Source organism: Phyllobates terribilis, unplaced genomic scaffold (genome assembly GCF_046119375.1).
Source record: "Phyllobates terribilis strain yellow unplaced genomic scaffold, ASM4611937v1 Scaffold_3__8_contigs__length_932513732, whole genome shotgun sequence".
In the NCBI taxonomy this organism is placed as follows: domain Eukaryota; kingdom Metazoa; phylum Chordata; class Amphibia; order Anura; family Dendrobatidae; genus Phyllobates; species Phyllobates terribilis.
The window spans coordinates 881,558,951-881,578,828 of NW_027362763.1; positions in this window are offsets into that span (position 1 = coordinate 881,558,951).

The following is a 19,878-nucleotide window of genomic DNA, read 5'->3' on the forward strand; positions in this document are numbered from 1 at the left end:
CACTTTGAGGAAAAAATTTGCATGAAAATGATATCATGGTGCAAATTTCATATCTCATTATTATATTGTATTTCCATTGCAGTTTACACCCTATTCAATGTTTAGTATATGCGGTAGTGTGAAAGCCACAGCTAAATCCACAACGAAGTCTGAAAGTAACACGTGCAGATTAATTGTAGATTTGTTGTGGATTTGTAACCAAATCAGTAGCGGAATTTTTCATCAATGTGTGAACATAGCCTTAAACCGGTTGGATCCAGTGATCCAACCAGCCTCAGAGCAGTGTATAAAAGCTCTAAAGCCATGAGTTTGCAATTGCGAGTGCCTTGCCTAGGAGACTGGCCACTGCTGATAGACTGCAGAGGTAGTTGGTAATCTAGACAACAAACTGTAATAGTATAGAATTAAAAATCCCTTCATTCTTGAGATCTGAGATTTTTTTTTAATAATAATTAAGAAGTACTTTGCGATTGTACCAATTATTCAAGAGATACTGTAACTGTCTGCTGATTGTTTTGATTAGTATACAGCTATCTCTACAGCGAAAAGAACACTCAGCGTCCATGTGTTTTCATTGAGGAGAGCAGAATCTGTCAGTGGCTTATCTCTCCTGAAAAAAAAAGATTGGGTAGTTGAATTCTAATGGCTTAATCATAATTTCTCCTCCATCATTTCTAAGGGGAGAGTCAAGAGGACAGCAGAAACATTAAATGGTTAGCTCACAATTGTGAGTTTGGCTGACATCCATCTAATGTGTATGGGAACCTATACATCTATGGCATTAGTAAACAAAGCTGAGTTTGCGCCCTAGGCCATGGGTCTTCCAGCAGGACAATGACCCCAATAATACTTCAAGAAGCATCCAGAAATGGATGGAAACAAAGTGCTGGAGAGTTCTGAAGTGGCCAGCATTGATTCCAGATCTAAATCCCATTGAACACCTATGGATAGATCTTAAAATTGCTGTTGGAGAAGGCACCCTTCAAATATGAGAGACCTGGGGCAGTTTGCAAAAGAAGAGTGGTCCAAAATTACCGCTCAGAGGCTTAAGAAGCTTGTTGATGGTTATAGGAAGCGATTGATTGCATTTATTTATTCCAAAGGGTCATGTTGGTTGTGGCATTACAGTGATTGGCTGGCCGCACAGCGTCATCAGGTCTATATCAGACCTGGCGCCGCCATGCTCGTCACAGTCTACTCTGGTATCAGGCAGTGTAGGGAGAGGTGTTGCTGAGCTAGGGAGAGATTTGCTTGTTTCTTAGTTAGTGTAGGTATACCACCATATATTATACACATATCCATCTCAACTAACAGTCCTTCTGAACACTAATCCAGCTGCATAGATATCAGTGCTAGGCAGGCAGGCAGTGTATGTGGCAGACTACAGTGCATATAGCAATAGGGTCCATTCCAGTTCTGTCTGCAGCTGGTGCTTTTACTGATATTTCTAGAAATAGCCCCTGGTATCAGTAGCCAGGAATAATTTTTTTTTTTATCTTAATCCTGATTATTTGCTTAAAAAGCAATCCACCGTTTTTCAGCTCCTTTTGCTTGTTGGCACTGCAGAATGTAGCCAGATCATTTCCATATCACAGCGCTAAAAATCCATCTATTTAAAACTGTGGTTTGTCTGTCACACGGATCACATATAAGTGCGCTGAAAATTCTACCATTTCTGGCCACCATTGAAATTTTGTTGCAGTGTGTTAGCGAAGTTATTGACACCAGTTTGCTGTTAAAAATAGTTACCTACAGGCCAGCTATTTAAAACTGTGGTTTGTCCGTCACACGGATCACATATAAGTGTGCTGAAAAATCTGCCATTTCTGGCCTCCATTGAAATTTTGTTGCAGTGTGTTAGTGAAGTTATTAACACTAGTTTGCTGTTAAAAATAGTTACCTACAGGCCAGCTATTTAAAACTGTGGTTTTCCATCACACGTATCACATATCACTGCAATTCAAATCCAGCCTTTTGTAGTGAACGTGGAAAATATTGTCTTCCATTTAAAATGGGTAAGGCGCGTGGCAAGGGACGGGGAAGTGGACATGATAGTGATGATGGTGCATGCAGAGGACGAGGCCGAGGCCGTGGGCTAGCTGAAATTGCGCAACAACAAGCACTCACATCTTCTCGCTCGACCTTCCTGTCCCAATTAATAGGGGACCGCAGAACACTACTATTGAACACAGAGCAGTGTGAAAGGATATTGGTTGGATAGCAAATAATGCTTCCAGTCACTTAGCCACCACCACCACCACCACCACCACCCTGACTTCCACACGGTCAAGTCTCAGTAGCCGTGAGTCTGGACTGCATATTCCTCACCCTGATCCTCCTTCCTCCCACCATGCTGAGTACCCAGAGACAACTGATCCCACACTTGGACACTCCGAAGAGCTGTTCACTTTTCCATTCATAGATTCAGGCCTCTTGCCCGGTCCACTTGAAGCGGGGCAATAGGAGATAGTGTAGCGCTGGCGTCCCTGCCCTCTACTAGGCAGGGACGCTGCTCCCCTCACCGCTCTGCTCCGTGCCCGGCGTCCTCTCCCCGCTCTGCTGTCAGTGCGCGCTCCGTCCCGGCGTCCTCCTCCTGCTCTGCTGTCAGCGCGCGCTCCTTCCCGGCGTCCTCCTCCCGCTCTGCTCTCAGCGCGCGCTCCTTCCCGGCCCCTGTGCTTAGGGCGCGCGTGCGCGCGCTCCCCTCCTCTTAAAGGGACCGCGCGCGCCGTCCTAAGGAGTCCCCGGCCAATGGCCGGAGGACTTCATCATATATAAGGCACCTCCTCCAAGATGGAGGTGCCCGAGCAATGTTGTTTGCACCTGTGTCTCACCTGTGCTTCAGCCCTCAGGTCCCGTTGCCAGTTACCTGCCAGTTACCTGCCAGTTTCCTGCCAGTTTCCTGCTAGTTACCTGCCTGATTCCTGCCTGAATACTTGTTACCTGTCTGCCAGTCTGAGGTCCGACGGTCTGCCTTACTACTCCTGTCAGTCTGTCTAAAGGACCAGCCTGCCCGCTCACCTGGGAGCGCATATCAGCTACCTGCCTGCTTGCCTGAGGTCCGACGGTCTGCCTTACTACTCCGGTCAGTCTGTCTATGGACCAGCTTGCCCGCTCACCTGGGAGCGCTTCTCCGTTATCTGCCTGCTTGCCAGCCCGGAGGCTCCGTTGTCACGTGCTGTGACCACCAGCTATCTCAGAGACTCTTGCCCGCTCACCTGGGAGCGCATCTCCGTTACCTGCCTACTTGCCAGCCCGGAGGTCCCGTTGTCACGTGCGGTGACCACCAGCTATTCCAGAGACTCTTGCCCGCTCACCTGGGAGCGCTTCTCCGTTACCTACCTGCCTGCCAGCCCGGAGGTTCCGCCGTCACGTGCCGTGACCACCTGCTATTCCAGAGACTCTCGCTTGCTCACCTGGGAGCACACATCTACCATCTGCCTGCTAGCCTACCCGGAGGCTCTGCCATCACAGGTCGTACCTACCCCTTACCCAGAGACTGCCCTGATCACTTGCCGTAACTCCCTGTCCGTTCACCCAGAGACTGCCACCCGCTCCCTTACAAGGGCCGCCCCCTTGTATAATAGCTCAGAGGTTCCGCCTCCCGGACCCGTTACAGTTTGCTCGGGCCATGGAACCCGGTGGCACCCAAGCTCCCTCGCTCTCGGACCTCTGTCTTGAACTGTCCCGTCAGAAGTCCCAACAGGAGGCCATCCTGGGCCATCTGCGGAATGTTAATACTCGCCTGAACACCCTGTCTGATCCACCAACAACCTCCGCCAGTGCCATATCTTGCAATCCGGCAGCTCCGCTGCCCACTAATACTATGGTATCCTACCCCGGACCCCGGCTTTCTGCACCTCCTCGCTTCGGAGGCGACCCCGTCCAGGCTCGGGGCTTCATAAATCAGTGCACCCTGCACTTTGAACTTTTGTCCCATCAGTTTAATTCCGACCGGGCCAAAATTGCCTTTATCATGTCCCATCTCACCGGGGAGGCCCTGGCCTGGCTAAATCCTCTATGGGAGAGAGGAGACCCCCTGGTGTCCAACTTGCCTGCTTTTCTCTCGGCTTTCCGGAAAGTCTTCGACGAACCCGGACGGAAGACCTCATCCGCATCCTCTCTGCTACGCCTCCGTCAGGAGGGTCTCACCGTGGGCCAATATGCCATACGGTTCCGCACCCTTGCCTCGGAGCTGGCCTGGGATAACGACGCTCTGGTATCCGTCTTCTGGGAGGGTCTGTCCGGTCGTATTAAAGATGAACTTGCTGGTCGGGACATTCCTACCTCTCTCGATGATCTAATAACCCTTGCCACCCGGATTGACCTACGGTTCCAGGAGCGTGCCAAAGAGGTCACCCGTGAGAGAAGGATTCCACGTTTAGCTCCTACTTTCCAGAAACCCGTCATTCCCTCCATCTCTCCCCAGGTACACTCTCCTGAGCCTATGCAGGTCGACCAGACCAAGATGGTCAAAACCCGTCAGGACTCACGCCGTGCCGAGGGGAGCTGCTTCTACTGTGGCAGTAAGGAGCACCGGATCCGTGCCTGCCCGGAGAGGTCGGAAAACGCCTGTGTCTAGGTTCGCTCAGAGAGGTCCACCTAGACAAGAATAAATCCTCTCCATCCCTGCTGTTGTCAGTTTCGATCATCTACGGGGAGAACCGTTATTTCGAACTAGCCCAACTTGACTCTGGAGCAGCCGGGAACCTTATTTCACAGTCCCTGGTTGAGAAATACCGCATCCCTACCAAACCTCTGGCTGTACCCTTGTCTGTCGCTGCCGTGGATGGGGGCCTCTTACCTCGCCCCATTCAACTCATCACCGAATCCATTACCCTGCAGGTGGGAATGCTGCATTCTGAAAGTATCTCCTTTCATGTTCTGCCTGGACTCTCTCACGCCCTCTTGCTAGGTCTGCCCTGGCTCCAGAGACATGCACCCGTGCTAGACTGGCAAACCGGAGAGGTCCTTCGCTGGGGACAAGACTGTCATAAAACCTGCCTGGTTCCCGTCCATCCCGTCCGTCCCTCTCCTACCCCAGCTAATCTACCTGGACTTCCGATTCCATATTGGTCTTATGCAGATGTCTTTAATAAAAAGGAGGCAGAGACATTACCACCACATAGACCATACGACTGTCCCATCGATCTGCTACCCGGTACTACTCCTCCCCGTGGGCGTATCTATCCTTTATCCGCTGCTGAGACCCGGTCAATGTCCGAATATATTGAGGAGAATCTGGCCAGAGGATTCATCCGGAAATCTACCTCCCCGGCGGGAGCAGGCTTCTTTTTCGTCAAAAAGAAGGACGGCTCTCTCCGTCCCTGTATAGACTATAGAGGCCTAAACCTGATCACGGTGAAGAATAAGTACCCCCTTCCGCTCATTCCAGAATTATTTGATCGCCTGAGGGGGGCTAGGATCTTCACCAAACTGGACCTTCGTGGGGCGTACAACCTGGTTCGTATTCGTCAGGGGGATGAATGGAAGACGGCATTCAACACCCGGGACGGCCACTATGAATACCTGGTAATGCCCTTTGGTCTCTGTAACGCTCCTGCCGTCTTTCAAGAGTTGGTCAATGACATCTTCCGGGACCTTCTCTACTCCTGCGTAGTGGTGTACCTGGACGACATCTTGGTCTTCTCTCCGGATCTCCAGACTCACCGGAGGGACGTTCGTCAGGTCCTGCTCAGGCTAAGGCAGAACCATCTCTACGCTAAATTTGAGAAGTGCCTCTTTGAGCAGACCTCGCTTCCGTTTCTGGGCTACATTATCTCTCAGACCGGCCTACAAATGGATCCTGAGAAACTGTCTGCCATCGAGAAATGGCCCCGACCGGAGGGGTTGAAGGCCATTCAGCGATTCCTGGGCTTCGCCAACTACTACCGCCTCTTCATACCACACTTCTCTTCCCGGACGGCCCCAATTTCTGCGCTCACCCGTAAAGGTACTAATCCCAAAGAGTGGCCACCCGAAGCAGAGGAGGCCTTTCTTTCCCTTAAACAGGCCTTCTCTTCCGCCCCGGTGCTGCATCGCCCAGATGGCAACAAACAGTTCTTCCTGGAAGTTGACGCCTCCTCCTCTGGAGCCGGAGCGGTACTTACTCAAAAATCATCTTCCGGGAGGATGGTAACTTGTGGCTTCTTCTCTAAACTCTTCTCCTCCTCTGAGCGCAACTATTCCATAGGAGACCGAGAGTTATTGGCCATCAAACTGGCATTGGAGGAGTGGCGTTACCTGCTCGAGGGGGCTCTTCACCCGGTAATAATTTACACTGACCACAAGAACTTGGCTTACCTCCAGCATGCCCAGAGACTTAACCCGCGCCAAGCCCGGTGGTCCTTGTTTTTTGCTCGTTTTGATTTTGTCCTTCATTTTCGCCCGGCTGACAAAAACGTCAAGGCGGACGCCTTGTCTCGGTCCTTTCTGGTGTCTGATCTCGAGGAGGATCCGAAACATATCATCGATCCCGCCAGAGTAATGCAGGTGGCTCCCGTGAGTCTAAATCGTCTTCCTCCTGGTAAGACGTTCGTACCAGTACCTGATCGGGAGAAGATCCTACACTGGGGTCATTCGTCTAAACTAGCTGGCCACGCCGGTCAGAAAAAGACCCTCCAGCTTATTACCCGGCACTACTGGTGGCCTAACCTGCACAAGGATGTAATAGACTTTGTTTCTGCCTGTGTGTCCTGCGCCCGCAACAAAGTTCCGAGACACCTGCCGGCCGGCCGCCTCCTACCTCTGCCAGTACCTGCTGCCCCCTGGCAGCATATAGCGATGGACTTCATTACTGATCTACCCGTCTCTGCCGGTTGTACGGTCATTTGGGTGGTCGCTGACCGCTTCTCCAAGATGGCTCACTTCATTCCACTGCCAGGTCTTCCGTCTGCACCCGAGCTGGCTAAAGACTTTATCCACCACATCTTCCGTCTTCATGGCCTGCCCCGTCACATCGTGTCGGATCGTGGGGTACAGTTCACTTCCCGTTTCTGGAGAGCCACTTGTAAATTGCTGGACGTCACCCTGGACTTCTCCTCCGCTTACCACCCACAGTCTAATGGTCAAGTGGAGCGGATCAATCAGAACCTGACCAGTTACCTTCGGCACTTCGTTAATGCCCACCATTCTGACTGGGTGGATCTCCTGCCATGGGCCGAATTCTCGTACAACAATCACGAGAGCGAGTCTTCCTCCAAATCCCCGTTTTTTATAGTCTACGGTCAGCATCCTCGGATCCCGTTTCCCGTCTCCACCTCGGCGGACAATCCGGCTGCGGAATCTCTTGTTAACAAATTTTCCTCCATATGGGAGAGTACCCGGTCCGCACTCCTTCTGTCATCCGAGCGTATGAAAAGACACGCTGACAAAAAACGTCTGGACCCTCCTCAATTCCGCCCTGGGGATAAAGTCTGGCTCTCGTCCAAATATGTCCGGCTCAAGATCCCTTCCTATAAGTTAGGGCCTCGGTTCATCGGCCCACTGGAGGTCATCAGTCAGATCAACCCGGTGGCCTATAAATTGATACTCCCGGCCAACTTACGGATCCCTAACTCCTTCCATGTGTCTCTCCTCAAACCTGTAGTGCTTAACTCTTTTTCCAAGTCTACAGGTACGCCTCCTGCTCCGGTTTCTGCTGAGGACGAGTTTGAGGTAGAGAACATTCTTGCCACCAAAAGGGTAAGAGGAAAGACCTTTTTTCTGGTAGATTGGAAGGGGTTTGGTCCTGAGGAGAGAACGTGGGAGCCCCGGGAGAACATCCATGCCCCTCTCATCCTAGCTAAATTTCTGTCTGGCCTAAAAAAAGGGGGGGCCTAAAGGGGGGGGTACTGTAGCGCTGGCGTCCCTGCCCTCTGCTAGGCAGGGACGCTGCTCCCCTCACCGCTCTGCTCCGTGCCCGGCGTCCTCTCCCCGCTCTGCTGTCAGCGCGCGCTCCGTCCCGGCGTCCTCCTCCTGCTCTGCTGTCAGCGCGCGCTCCTTCCCGGCGTCCTCCTCCCGCTCTGCTCTCAGCGCGCGCTCCTTCCCGGCCCCTGTGCTTAGGGCGCGCGCGCGCGCGCTCCCCTCCTCTTAAAGGGACCGCGCGCGCCGTCCTAAGGAGTCCCCGGCCAATGGCCGGAGGACTTCATCATATATAAGGCACCTCCTCCAAGATGGAGGTGCCCGAGCAATGTTGTTTGCACCTGTGTCTCACCTGTGCTTCAGCCCTCAGGTCCCGTTGCCAGTTACCTGCCAGTTACCTGCCAGTTTCCTGCCAGTTTCCTGCTAGTTACCTGCCTGATTCCTGCCTGAATACTTGTTACCTGTCTGCCAGTCTGAGGTCCGACGGTCTGCCTTACTACTCCTGTCAGTCTATCTAAAGGACCAGCCTGCCCGCTCACCTGGGAGCGCATATCAGCTACCTGCCTGCTTGCCTGAGGTCCGACGGTCTGCCTTACTACTCCGGTCAGTCTGTCTATGGACCAGCTTGCCCGCTCACCTGGGAGCGCTTCTCCGTTATCTGCCTGCTTGCCAGCCCGGAGGCTCCGTTGTCACGTGCTGTGACCACCAGCTATCTCAGAGACTCTTGCCCGCTCACCTGGGAGCGCATCTCCGTTACCTGCCTACTTGCCAGCCCGGAGGTCCCGTTGTCACGTGCGGTGACCACCAGCTATTCCAGAGACTCTTGCCCGCTCACCTGGGAGCGCTTCTCCGTTACCTACCTGCCTGCCAGCCCGGAGGTTCCGCCGTCACGTGCCGTGACCACCTGCTATTCCAGAGACTCTCGCTTGCTCACCTGGGAGCACACATCTACCATCTGCCTGCTAGCCTACCCGGAGGCTCTGCCATCACAGGTCGTACCTACCCCTTACCCAGAGACTGCCCTGATCACTTGCCGTAACTCCCTGTCCGTTCACCCAGAGACTGCCACCCGCTCCCTTACAAGGGCCGCCCCCTTGTATAATAGCTCAGAGGTTCCGCCTCCCAGACCCGTTACAGATAGCATGTAGCGATGCCCAAATATTTGAGCAGCCACGGTCACACGAAGGCGACGTTGGGAAACTGTCACAAGAGGTGAATGATGATGAGACACAATTGCCAGGGGGACATACAGAGCGAGGACAGCAGCACACAGGGGGAGGGAGGCGTAGCACCACAACAGGCAGGAAGAAGCAGTGTGGTTGCCGCAGACAGAAGGCGCGCAACCGCTCCCCGTAACATCAACACGACGGAAGTTGCCAGTACAACTGTTAGGTCTTCCCGAGTCTAATTGTTTTTTAAAGACTCTGCCGATAACCCCAAAAAGGCCATTTGCACCATCTGCCAGGCCAGCATCAGCAGGGTTAGCAAAACTACCAGCCTGACCACCACCAGCATGATCAGGCACATGGCAGCAAAGCACCCGACTTTGTGGGCCGAACCCCAGGGTCCAGGAACAGTGTCTGCGGGTGGCACCACTGCTTCTTCCGCTGTTGTGCGTGCAAGCCAATTCTCTGTCCATGGCGCATGTGAAGATGCCTCCTGCCCTGCACCTGTCATTGCACACTCTCAACTAGCACCATCAGCAAGCACGTCCACGTCCTTGTCCCAGCGCATCGTTCAGTTGTCCCTACCCCAATACTTGGAACGCAAGCGCAAATACGCAGCCAATACCCCACAGGTCACACTACTAAATTCACACATTTCGTGACTGCTTGCGCTCTAAATGTTGCCTTTTAGGCTCGTGAAGACGCAAGCTTTCTGCAACCTGATGGTGGCAGCCGTCCCTCCATACTCGGTCCCCAGCCGCCACTATTTCTCCCGGTGTGCCATCCCCGCATTACACGAGCACGTGTCCCACAACATTAGCCGTGCCCTCAACAACGCAGTTACTGGGAAAGTCCACCTAACCATGGACACATTGACAAGTGCTTTTGGGCAGGGACAGTACATCTCGCTGATGGTACACTAGGTTAACATAGTGGAAGCCGGAACCCAGTTGGACCTTGGGACGGAACACGACCTCCCGACGCCGAGGATTGCTGGCACTGGGTCAATAAGGGTTGCTCCCACATTTTACAGCTCCTGCACCTCCTCCTCCTCTTCAGCATCCATCTCCGAAATGACCACATCAGTCGCAAGCTGGAAGCACTGCAGCACTGCCTCAGCCAAGCGGCAACAGGCTGTGCTAAAGCTAATATGCTTAGGTGACAAACCCCACAACACTGAAGAGTTGTGGACAGCTCTGAAAGAGCAGGCAGATCTGTGGCTGACACTGCTGAACCTACAGCCAGGAATGTTCGTGTGTGACAATGGCCGGAACCTGGTGGCGGCTCTGAGGCGAGGCGAGCTCACACACATACTATGCCTGGCCCATGTGCTTAACCTCGTGGTTCAGCGGTTTCTCAAAACCTATCCGGAGCTGCCGGATCTGCTTGTCAAAGTACGCCGCCTGTCTGTCCATTTTAGAAAGTCACCTACAGCTTCCGCCGCCCTTGCCGTGTTTCAGCAGCGTTTGCAGCTTCCGTCTCACCGACTGGTGTGTGATGTCCCCACGCATTGGAACTCTACATTGCAGATGTTGGGAAGGATTTGTGAGCAGAAAAGGGCAGTTGTTGACTACTAGCGCCAACCATGCCGTTGGTATTCAGTTCAGACTCCACACATAAGACCTCAGGAGTGGACATGGACGTCAGACATATGTACCATCCTCCAAAACTTTGAGAACTCCACCAAGATGGTGAGCAGCAATGACGCCATAATTAGCGTCACCATCCCACTTCTCTTTCTTCTGAAATGCTTTCTGCTCACAATCAAAGAGGATGCAGTGCTGCTCACTGACAAACGGTGGATACCGCTTTAGGACGCCACACTTTCTATGAAGTGCTGCACATGATTTATGATCTATATATCTCTCTATTGAGACACTGTGTCCCATATCTATTCTACCATACAGCCTCCAAGAGTGTACTGATGAAGGTCTATACGACCGAAACGTCTGCTGTGTAACACTCTTCTAACTACTGGCTAATTAAATTTTGAAACTTAACCTTGAGTGCCTAGTTTTTGCATCATATGTATACTGGCATTGGACCCTGCTCGAGCACCATATATAGGAAGTGCAGTGATCTACTACTTTATTGACGTCCTCCCATCTTACAGGCCCTGAGGCGCCCGGTACTCACACAAGGAGTGCAAAGTTTGGGAAGATGGTGAGGGAGTACCAATTTCCTCCGTAATTCCTCTGTGCCTTATAATTATTAGGTATCCAAGCTGGACACAAGGCATGAACTGGCTCTCTACGCCTTGGAGGTCCTGGCCTGCACTGCCGCTAGCGTTTTATCCGAACGCGTTTTTAGTGCCACTGGTGGAATTATAACTGATAAGCGCATCCGCCTGTCAACTGAAAATGCTGACAGGCTGACTCTTATAAAAATAAACAAGGGCTGGATTGGGCCAGACTTCTCAACACCACTGAATGATAGCAGCGTAACATAAACTCAAATCCAGTGTCTTTTTTTGGGAGTCTATTCCCATGCACCTCTTCACACCTACACATGGGTATACGCTTCCTGATTTTGTCTATTTGCTCTTGTCCCCCTCCTTCGCCTCATCCTCCATCACCATATCATTCACCACCATATCTACCATATCATCTCCTCTACGTGTCTTGCAAGGGGCATTGGAGTTCCTCCAAATTTTTGGCAGCTTTTGCATTCATTGCATAAGCAAACACTATGGGAGACCCACTTCCTAATACTGGGAACATATTTTCATGAGGCGCTCTACGTCTCTTGCAAGGGGCATTGGAGTTCCTCCAAATGTTTGGCAGCCCTTGCAGTCACTGCATACGCAATAACAGTATATGAGACCCACTCATTAATGGGAACAACAAAGCATAGCCGGCTGATGGCTCTCTAACAATAGCTACGGCCGACTGCTGTCCCTTTAAGAATAGTAAGGGCCGTCTGATGGCCCTATAAAAATAGGCTTTGTGACTTTTAGAGTCCCTCCATCATAAATTAAACAGGATGTGTCTGATGATGTGTCACACACCAAATGGCCAGATAAGGTTGTAAAATGTTAAAATGACATTTCCCGGTGAATGCATTTGTCTTGGTTGAAAGCAATGCAAAAGTGCAAAAACGCATCAAAAACGCTATGTGTGAACATAGCCCAAGGTGTGGAGGAGCATTTTTGTTTTTGGTTATTTATTTTGCCTTATATACAAGTCATTACCCTGGAAAGGATGTTCCTTAACATATTTCCCAGGAAAATCCATTTTGGTTTCGTTTTTGTATGTTTTATTGTGAGTCCGTAAAAGTGGCGTAATGGCTCTGACAACATTGTTGACAGCAGTGACTTGGGAGTCAGAAATGCTTCCAGGGGTCTTCCCCATGCTGTTCCCTTGTAATTTGAGCACTGTTCCAATCGATTTGGGCAATTTTTAGGCCCTCTGCAGACCACCGGGGGGAGTCGCCGGAAAAATGCTTGAGTTTTCCGTAGACTTAGATTGGGCTCGTTGCTTGGGTCGAGCACCCGAGCATTCCAATTTGCTCAACCCGAGCAACGAGCACCAGATCATTTTAGTGCTCGCCCATCACTACTGCTGATCTATTTCCCTGAAACAACCTAATGGTACAATCTCTGCTTGCTTCACAATATCTCTACTTGCTGTATATGTCATCTGCTGATCTATTTCCCTGAATCAACCTAATGGTACAATCTCTGCTTGCTGCACAATATCTCTTCTTGATAAATTTCTGCTATATGTCATCTGTTTTACATTCCATTCAATACTCACTGATACATATCTGTCCCTCCCTCACTGCAGACACTATCTGATGGTGAGGTCATGTCCAATGAACTCAGCTCACCTCATGCACGTCACTGACAGCGTGGGAAAATTCTCCTGCGCTCAGCGCTTCAGCAGGAGAATTCTCTCACGCTCACCGCATGCGCAGGAGAATTCTCCCACGCTGTCAGTGACGTGCATGAGGTGAGCTGAGTTCATTGTCGGCTCATCTGGATGCCGTCACAGCCAGACACTGAAGAGCGCAAGCAAGCCTGCGCTTCTCAGTGTCTGCGGGATGACAGGCTGGATGGCAGCTTTCTGCTGCGGTCCAGCCTGTCATCTCGATGTAGCAGAGCTGAAGCTGTCGTGGGAACCATGGAAAGGTAAGGATGATGTTGCTTTATTATTTTTCTTTTATTGCAGGAGATCGTTGGCTTCAGCTGGAATGGGCGTGATGGTAAGTATGGTTTAATTTAGAACAATAAAGAATTGTGTCTTTATTTCAATTAAAGGAATTTATTCTGGGTGTTTGTGTTTTTTTGTAACTTTGACTATGGGGTTAGTAATGGGGGTGTCTTATAGACGCCTCTCCATTACTAACCTGGGCTTGATGTCAACAGGCATTATAAGCTGACATCAACCCCAACCCTATTACCCCACTGCCACCGCTACAGGGCAGTGGGAAGAGCGAGGCTAAGTGCCAGAATTGGCGCATCCTATGGATGCGCCATTTCTGGGACGGCTGAGGGCTGGTGTTTCTAGCCTGGGAAGGGGCCAATATTCATGGCACCCTTCCTGGGCTATTAATATCAGCCCCCAGCTGTCTGCCTAGCCTTTGCTAGCTATTAAAATAGGGGGGACCCCACGTCATTATTTTGGGGGGTCCCCCATTTTAATAGCTAGTAAAGGCTAGGTATTCAGCTGGGGGCTGATATTAGTAGCCTGGGGAGCTCCGTGGCTATTACCCCCTTCCCAGACTACAAACATCTGCCCCAGCCGTCTGCTTAACCTCCGCTAGAGACTAAAATTACGGGGAACCTCACGCCAGTTTTTTTTTTAATAAATCCTTTATTTTAACACTAAATGACAAGTACAGTAACCAAGACTGTCACTGTACTTCATATATATGTGACTGACGTGTTTCTTTGTTTCTAATCTATGTGTGATGCTCTATCTTTCTGTTCTAAATTGTCGGGTACCGATGCTGAATTGCCGGCCGGCTTTTTTAAAGAGACGGTGCATGAAAACACTAATATTTTTTTAAATAAATCCTTTACACTAAATGACAAGTACAGTAAGCAACACTGTCATTGTACTTATTATATATGTGACTGACATGTTTCTATCTATCTAATCTATGTGTGAAGCTCTATTCTTTCTGTTCTAAATTGTCGGGTACCGGTATATGCAGCTGATGAATTGCCGGCTTTTCATGTTTCACTGTGAGCACTGTTCCCATCGCTTTGGGCAACCACCTCCCCCAATACATTCTACATTATTGTTAGTTGTTTTCCGATCCAATCCGATCCGATATTTCCTGATATCGGAAGGTATCGCTCAACACTACTGATAGGGGTTTGTTATAAGTCTCCAAAAATAATGGAAGCAGCTGAGAATATACACTTAAAGCAAATAGATGAAGCAGCGACTCAAGGAGAAGTCATTATTCTGGGGGACTTCAACTACCCTGAAATACATTGGGGAACAGAAACCTGTAGTTCAAGCAAAGGTAATAGGTTTTTGACAACCATGAGAGACAATTACCTTTCACAACTGGTTCAGGACCCAACAAGAAGGGGGGCACTGCTAGACCTAATATTAACCAACAGGCCAGGCCGCATATCAAATATACGAGTAGGGGGTCACTTGGGTAATAGTGATCACAAAATAATACGTTTTCATGTATCCTTTAATAAGATGTGTAGTGGAGGGGTTACAAGGACACTAAACTTCAGGAAAGCAAATTTCCAATGGTTGAGAGATGATCTTAGTGCAATAAACTGGGACGATATCCTGAGACATAAAGCTACACAAAGCAAATGGGAGACATTTATTAGCATCCTGAATAGGACCTGTGCACAATATATACCCTATGGGAATAAACATGCTAGAAATAGGAGGAAACCACAGTGGCTAAATAGAGCTGTAAGGGGCGCAATAAGTGACAAAAAAAGCATTTAGAGAACTAAAGCAAGTAGGTAGTGATGAGGCATTAAATATATACAGAAAATTAAATAAATTCTGTAAAAAAACAAATCAAGGCAGCAAAGATTGAGACAGAGAGACTCATTGCCAGAGAAAGTAAAAATAATCCCAAAATATTCTTTAACTACATAAATAGTAAAAAAATAAAAAATGATAGTGTTGACCCCCTTAAAAATAGTCTCGGTGAAATGGTGGATGAGGATGAGGTAAAAGCCAATATGCTAAATTATTTTTTTTCAACAGTATTTACACAAGAAAATCGCATGACAGAAAACATGATTAGTGATGACAAAAATTTTCTATTAAATGTCACTTGCTTAACCCAGCAGGAAGTACGGCGGTGTATAAAAATCACTAAAGTTGACAAATCCCTGGGCCCGGATGGGATACACCCGCGAGTACTGCAGGAATTAAGTAACGTCATAGATAGACCATTATTTTAAATCTTTAAAGATTCCATAATAACAGGGTCTGTACCACAGGACTGGCGTATAGCAAATGTAGTGCCAATATTCAAAAAGGAGACAAAAGCCGAACTTGGAAATTATAGACCAGTAAGCTTAACCTCTACTGTGGGTAAAATCCTGGAGGGTTTTCTAAGAGATGCTATACTAGAGTATCTGAAGAAGAATAACCTCATGACCTAATATCAACATGGGTTTACGATGGAACGCTCTTGTCAAACTAATCTGATCAGCTTTTATGAGGAGGCAAGTTCTGGACTGGACCAAGGAAATGCAGTGGATGTTGTGTATATGGACTTTTCAAAAGCTTTTGATACAGTACCACACAAAAGGTTGATACATAAAATGAGAACAATGGGGATAGGGGAAAATATATGTATGTGGGTTAAGAACTGCCTCAGTGATAGGAAACAAAGGGTGGTTATTAATGGAACACACTCAGACAGGGTCTCAATTAACAGTGGGGTACCACAGGGGTCAGTATTGGGCACGCTTCTTTTTAACATATTTATTAATGACTTCGTAGGGGGCATACAGAGTAGTATTTCAATATTTGCAGATGACACTAAACTCTGCAGGGCAATCAATACAGAGGAGGACAATTTTATATTACAGGAGGATCAATGTAAGCTAGAAGCTTGGGCTAATAAATGGCAAATGAGCTTTAATGGGGATAAATGTAAGGTAATGCACTTGGGCAGAGGAAATAAAATGTATAATTATATGCTTAATTGTAAAACACTGGGCAAAACTGTCACTGAAAAAGACCTGGGTGTATTGGTGGATAGAGATGAGCGGTGTTCGACTCGAACTGTTCGCCAATCTCAAATTCGAGCTGTTTTGGGCGGTGTTCGAGCCGTTCGGCGAACACGAACGATTTTAAAAAAATTTGTCTGTTCGAGGTTATGTTCGATGACTTTTCGTGCACCAAAATCATAACTGGATTTTTTCTCAGTAATGCTGAAAATTAATGTTAATACGCAGTTTGAGTTTACAGCGGGGCGGGGCGAGGTGCAGGGGATGGATCTCTGCAGGAATAATGAAGATCTCCATTTTTTTTTCTCTTTCCCGCATTTACAGTGGGGAGGTGCAGTCTGTCAGCCTATCAGCAGCGCACACACGGAGCGAAGTGCTTTTTTTCACACAAGCAAGGGTATGTGTCATTGGCAGTGTATGTCACATGTCCTTGCCCCATTTTCTCACTGCTGCAGCTGAGTGTTAGACGGCACCTCTGTTGCTGTGTGCGCTATACTTTGTTAATTTCAAGCCAATTTTCTCACAAATCTACAGATAGCTTAGGAGTAGGGAAGAGTTGTGATTGCAGTCCTTTTAAGGACTAGGATACATCATTTCCTACGACATTTATCAGGCAGGTCTGTGCTCCTAAATAGATAGGTTGTGGGAGTAAAGACTAATTGTAATTGCAGTCCTTTTCCGGGCTAGGTTACATCAGTTCCTATCACTTTTTGCCAGGCAAGTCTGTACCAGTGCTGTGCAAGTTTTTTTCACAGCATTTGGCTAAATTTAGCAAAGCAAATCCTTTTTGGCCTATTGCAGAGTGTGTTAGTCAGTGGAGTAGCCTATCTGTGTTGCAAGCTACACCACGTGTGTATAGAATACAATTTTTTTTACTGCACCTAGTGAAGTAAAACCTTTTGGGCATAGCATCATTCTATTAGTCCATCTATACTGACCTCCATCAGGTTGCAAATTCAATATAATTTTTTTCTGCATCTAGCTCTGAAAAACTATTTCAGCTTGTAGCAGTGTGTGGGACTTGTTCTATTAGTACATCTATACTGACCTCCATCAGGTTGCAAATTCAATCTAATTTTTTTCTGCATCTAGCTCTGAAAAAATATTTCAGCTTGTAGCAGTGTGTGGGACTTGTTCTATTAGTCCATCTATACTGACCTCCATCAGGTTGCAAATTCAATCTAATTTTTTTCTGCATCTAGCTCTGAAAAATTTTTTAGGCTTCTAGCAGTGTGTGGGACTTGGTCTATTAGTCCATCTATACTGACCTCCATCAGGTTGCAAATTAAAAATAATTTTTATCAGCATCTAGCTCAGAAAAAATATTTAGGCTTCTAGCAGTGTGTGGGACTTGGTCTATTAGTCTATCTATACTGACCTCCATCAGGTTGCAAATTCAATCTAATTTTTTTCTGCATCTAGCTCTGAAAAAATATTTAGGCTTCTAGCAGTGTGTGGGACTTGGTCTATTAGTCCATCTATACTAACCTCCACCAGGTTGCAAATTAAAAATAATTTTTATCTGCATCTAGCTCTGAAAAAATATTTAGGCTTCTAGTAGTGTGTGGGACTTGGTCTATTAGTCCATCTATACTGACCTCCATCAGGTTGCAAATTCAATCAAATTTTTTTCTTCATCTAGCTCTGAAAAAATATTTCAGCTTGCAGCAGTGTGTGGGACTTGTTCTATTAGTCCATCTATACTAACCTCCACCAGGTTGCAAATTAAAAATAATTTTTATCTGCATCTAGCTCTGAAAAAATATTTAGGCTTCTAGCAGTGTGTGGGAGTTGGTCTATTAGTCCATCTATACTGACCTCCATCAGGTTGCAACTTCAATCTAATTTTTTTCTGCATCTAGCTCTGAAAAACTATTTCAGCTTGTAGCAGTGTGTGGGACTTGTTCTATTAGTCCATCTATACTGACCTCCATCAGGTTGCAAATTCAATCAAATTTTTTTCTGCATCTAGCTCTGAAAAAATATTTCAGCTTGTAGCAGTGTGTGGGACTTGTTCTATTAGTCCATCTATACTGACCTCCATCAGGTTGCAAACTCAATCTAATTTTTTTCTGCATCTACCTCTGAAAAAATATTTAGGCTTCTAGCAGTGTGTGGGACTTGGTCTATTAGTCCATCTATACTGACCTCCATCAGGTTGCAAATTAAAAATAATTTTTATCAGCATCTAGCTCAACAAAAATATTTAGGCTTCTAGCAGTGTGTGGGACTTGGTCTATTAGTCTATCTATACTGACCTCCATCAGGTTGCAAACTCAATCTAATTTTTTTCTGCATCTAGCTCTGAAAAAATATTTAGGCTTCTAGCAGTGTGTGGGACTTCGTCTATTAGTTCATCTATACTAACCTCCACCAGGTTGCAAATTAAAAATAATTTTTATCTGCATCTTGCTCTGAAAAAATATTTAGGCTTCTAGTAGTGTGTGGGACTTGGTCTATTAGTCCATCTATACTGACCTCCATCAGGTTGCAAATTCAATCTAATTTTTTTCTTCATCTAGCTCTGAAAAAATATTTCAGCTTGCAGCAGTGTGTGGGACTTGTTCTATTAGTCCATCTATACTAACCTCCACCAGGTTGCAAATTAAAAATAATTTTTATCTGCATCTAGCTCTGAAAAAATATTTAGGCTTCTAGCAGTGTGTGGGAGTTGGTCTATTAGTCCATCTATACTGACCTCCATCAGGTTGCAACTTCAATCTAATTTTTTTCTGCATATAGCTCTGAAAAAATATTTCAGCTTCTAGCAGTGTGTGGGACTTGGTCTATTAGGCCATCTATACTAACCTCCACCAGGTTGCAAATTAAAAATAATTTTTATCTGCATCTAGCTCTGAAAAAATATTTAGGCTTCTAGCAGTGTGTCAGACTTGGTCTATTAGTCCATCTATACTAACCTCCACCAGGTTGCAAATTAAAAATAATTTTTATGTGCATCTAGCTCTGAAAAAATATTTAGGCTTCTAGCAGTGTGTGGGACTTGTTCTATTAGTCCATCTATACTGACCTCCATCAGGTTGCAAATTCAATCTAATTTTTTTCTGCATCTAGCTCTGAAAAAATATTTCAGCTTGTAGCAGTGTGTGGGACTTGCTCTATTAGTCCATCTAAACTGACCTCCATCAGGTTGCAAATTCAATCTAATTTTTTTCTGCATCTAGCTCTGAAAAAATATTTCAGCTTGTAGCAGTGTGTGGGACTTGTTCTATTAGTCCATCTATACTGACCTCCATCAGGTTGCAAATTCAATCTAATTTTTTTCTGCATCTAGCTCTGAAAAAATATTTAGGCTTCTAGCAGTGTGTGGGACTTGGTCTATTAGTCCATCTATACTAACCTCCACCAGGTTGCAAATTAAAAATAATTTTTATCTGCATCTAGCTCTCAAAAAATATTTAGGCTTCTAGCAATGTGTGGGACTTGGTCTATTAGTCCATCTATACTGACTTCCATCAGGTTGCAAATTCAATCAAATTTTTTTCTGCATCTAGCTCTGAAAAAATATTTAGCCTTCTAGCAGTGTGTGTTACTTGGTCTATTAGTCCATCTATACTAACCTCCACCAGGTTGCAAATTAAAAATAATTTTTATCTGCATCTAGCTCTGAAAAAATATTTAGGCTTCTAGCAGTGTGTGGGACTTGGTCTATTAGTCCATCTATACTGACCTCCATCAGGTTGC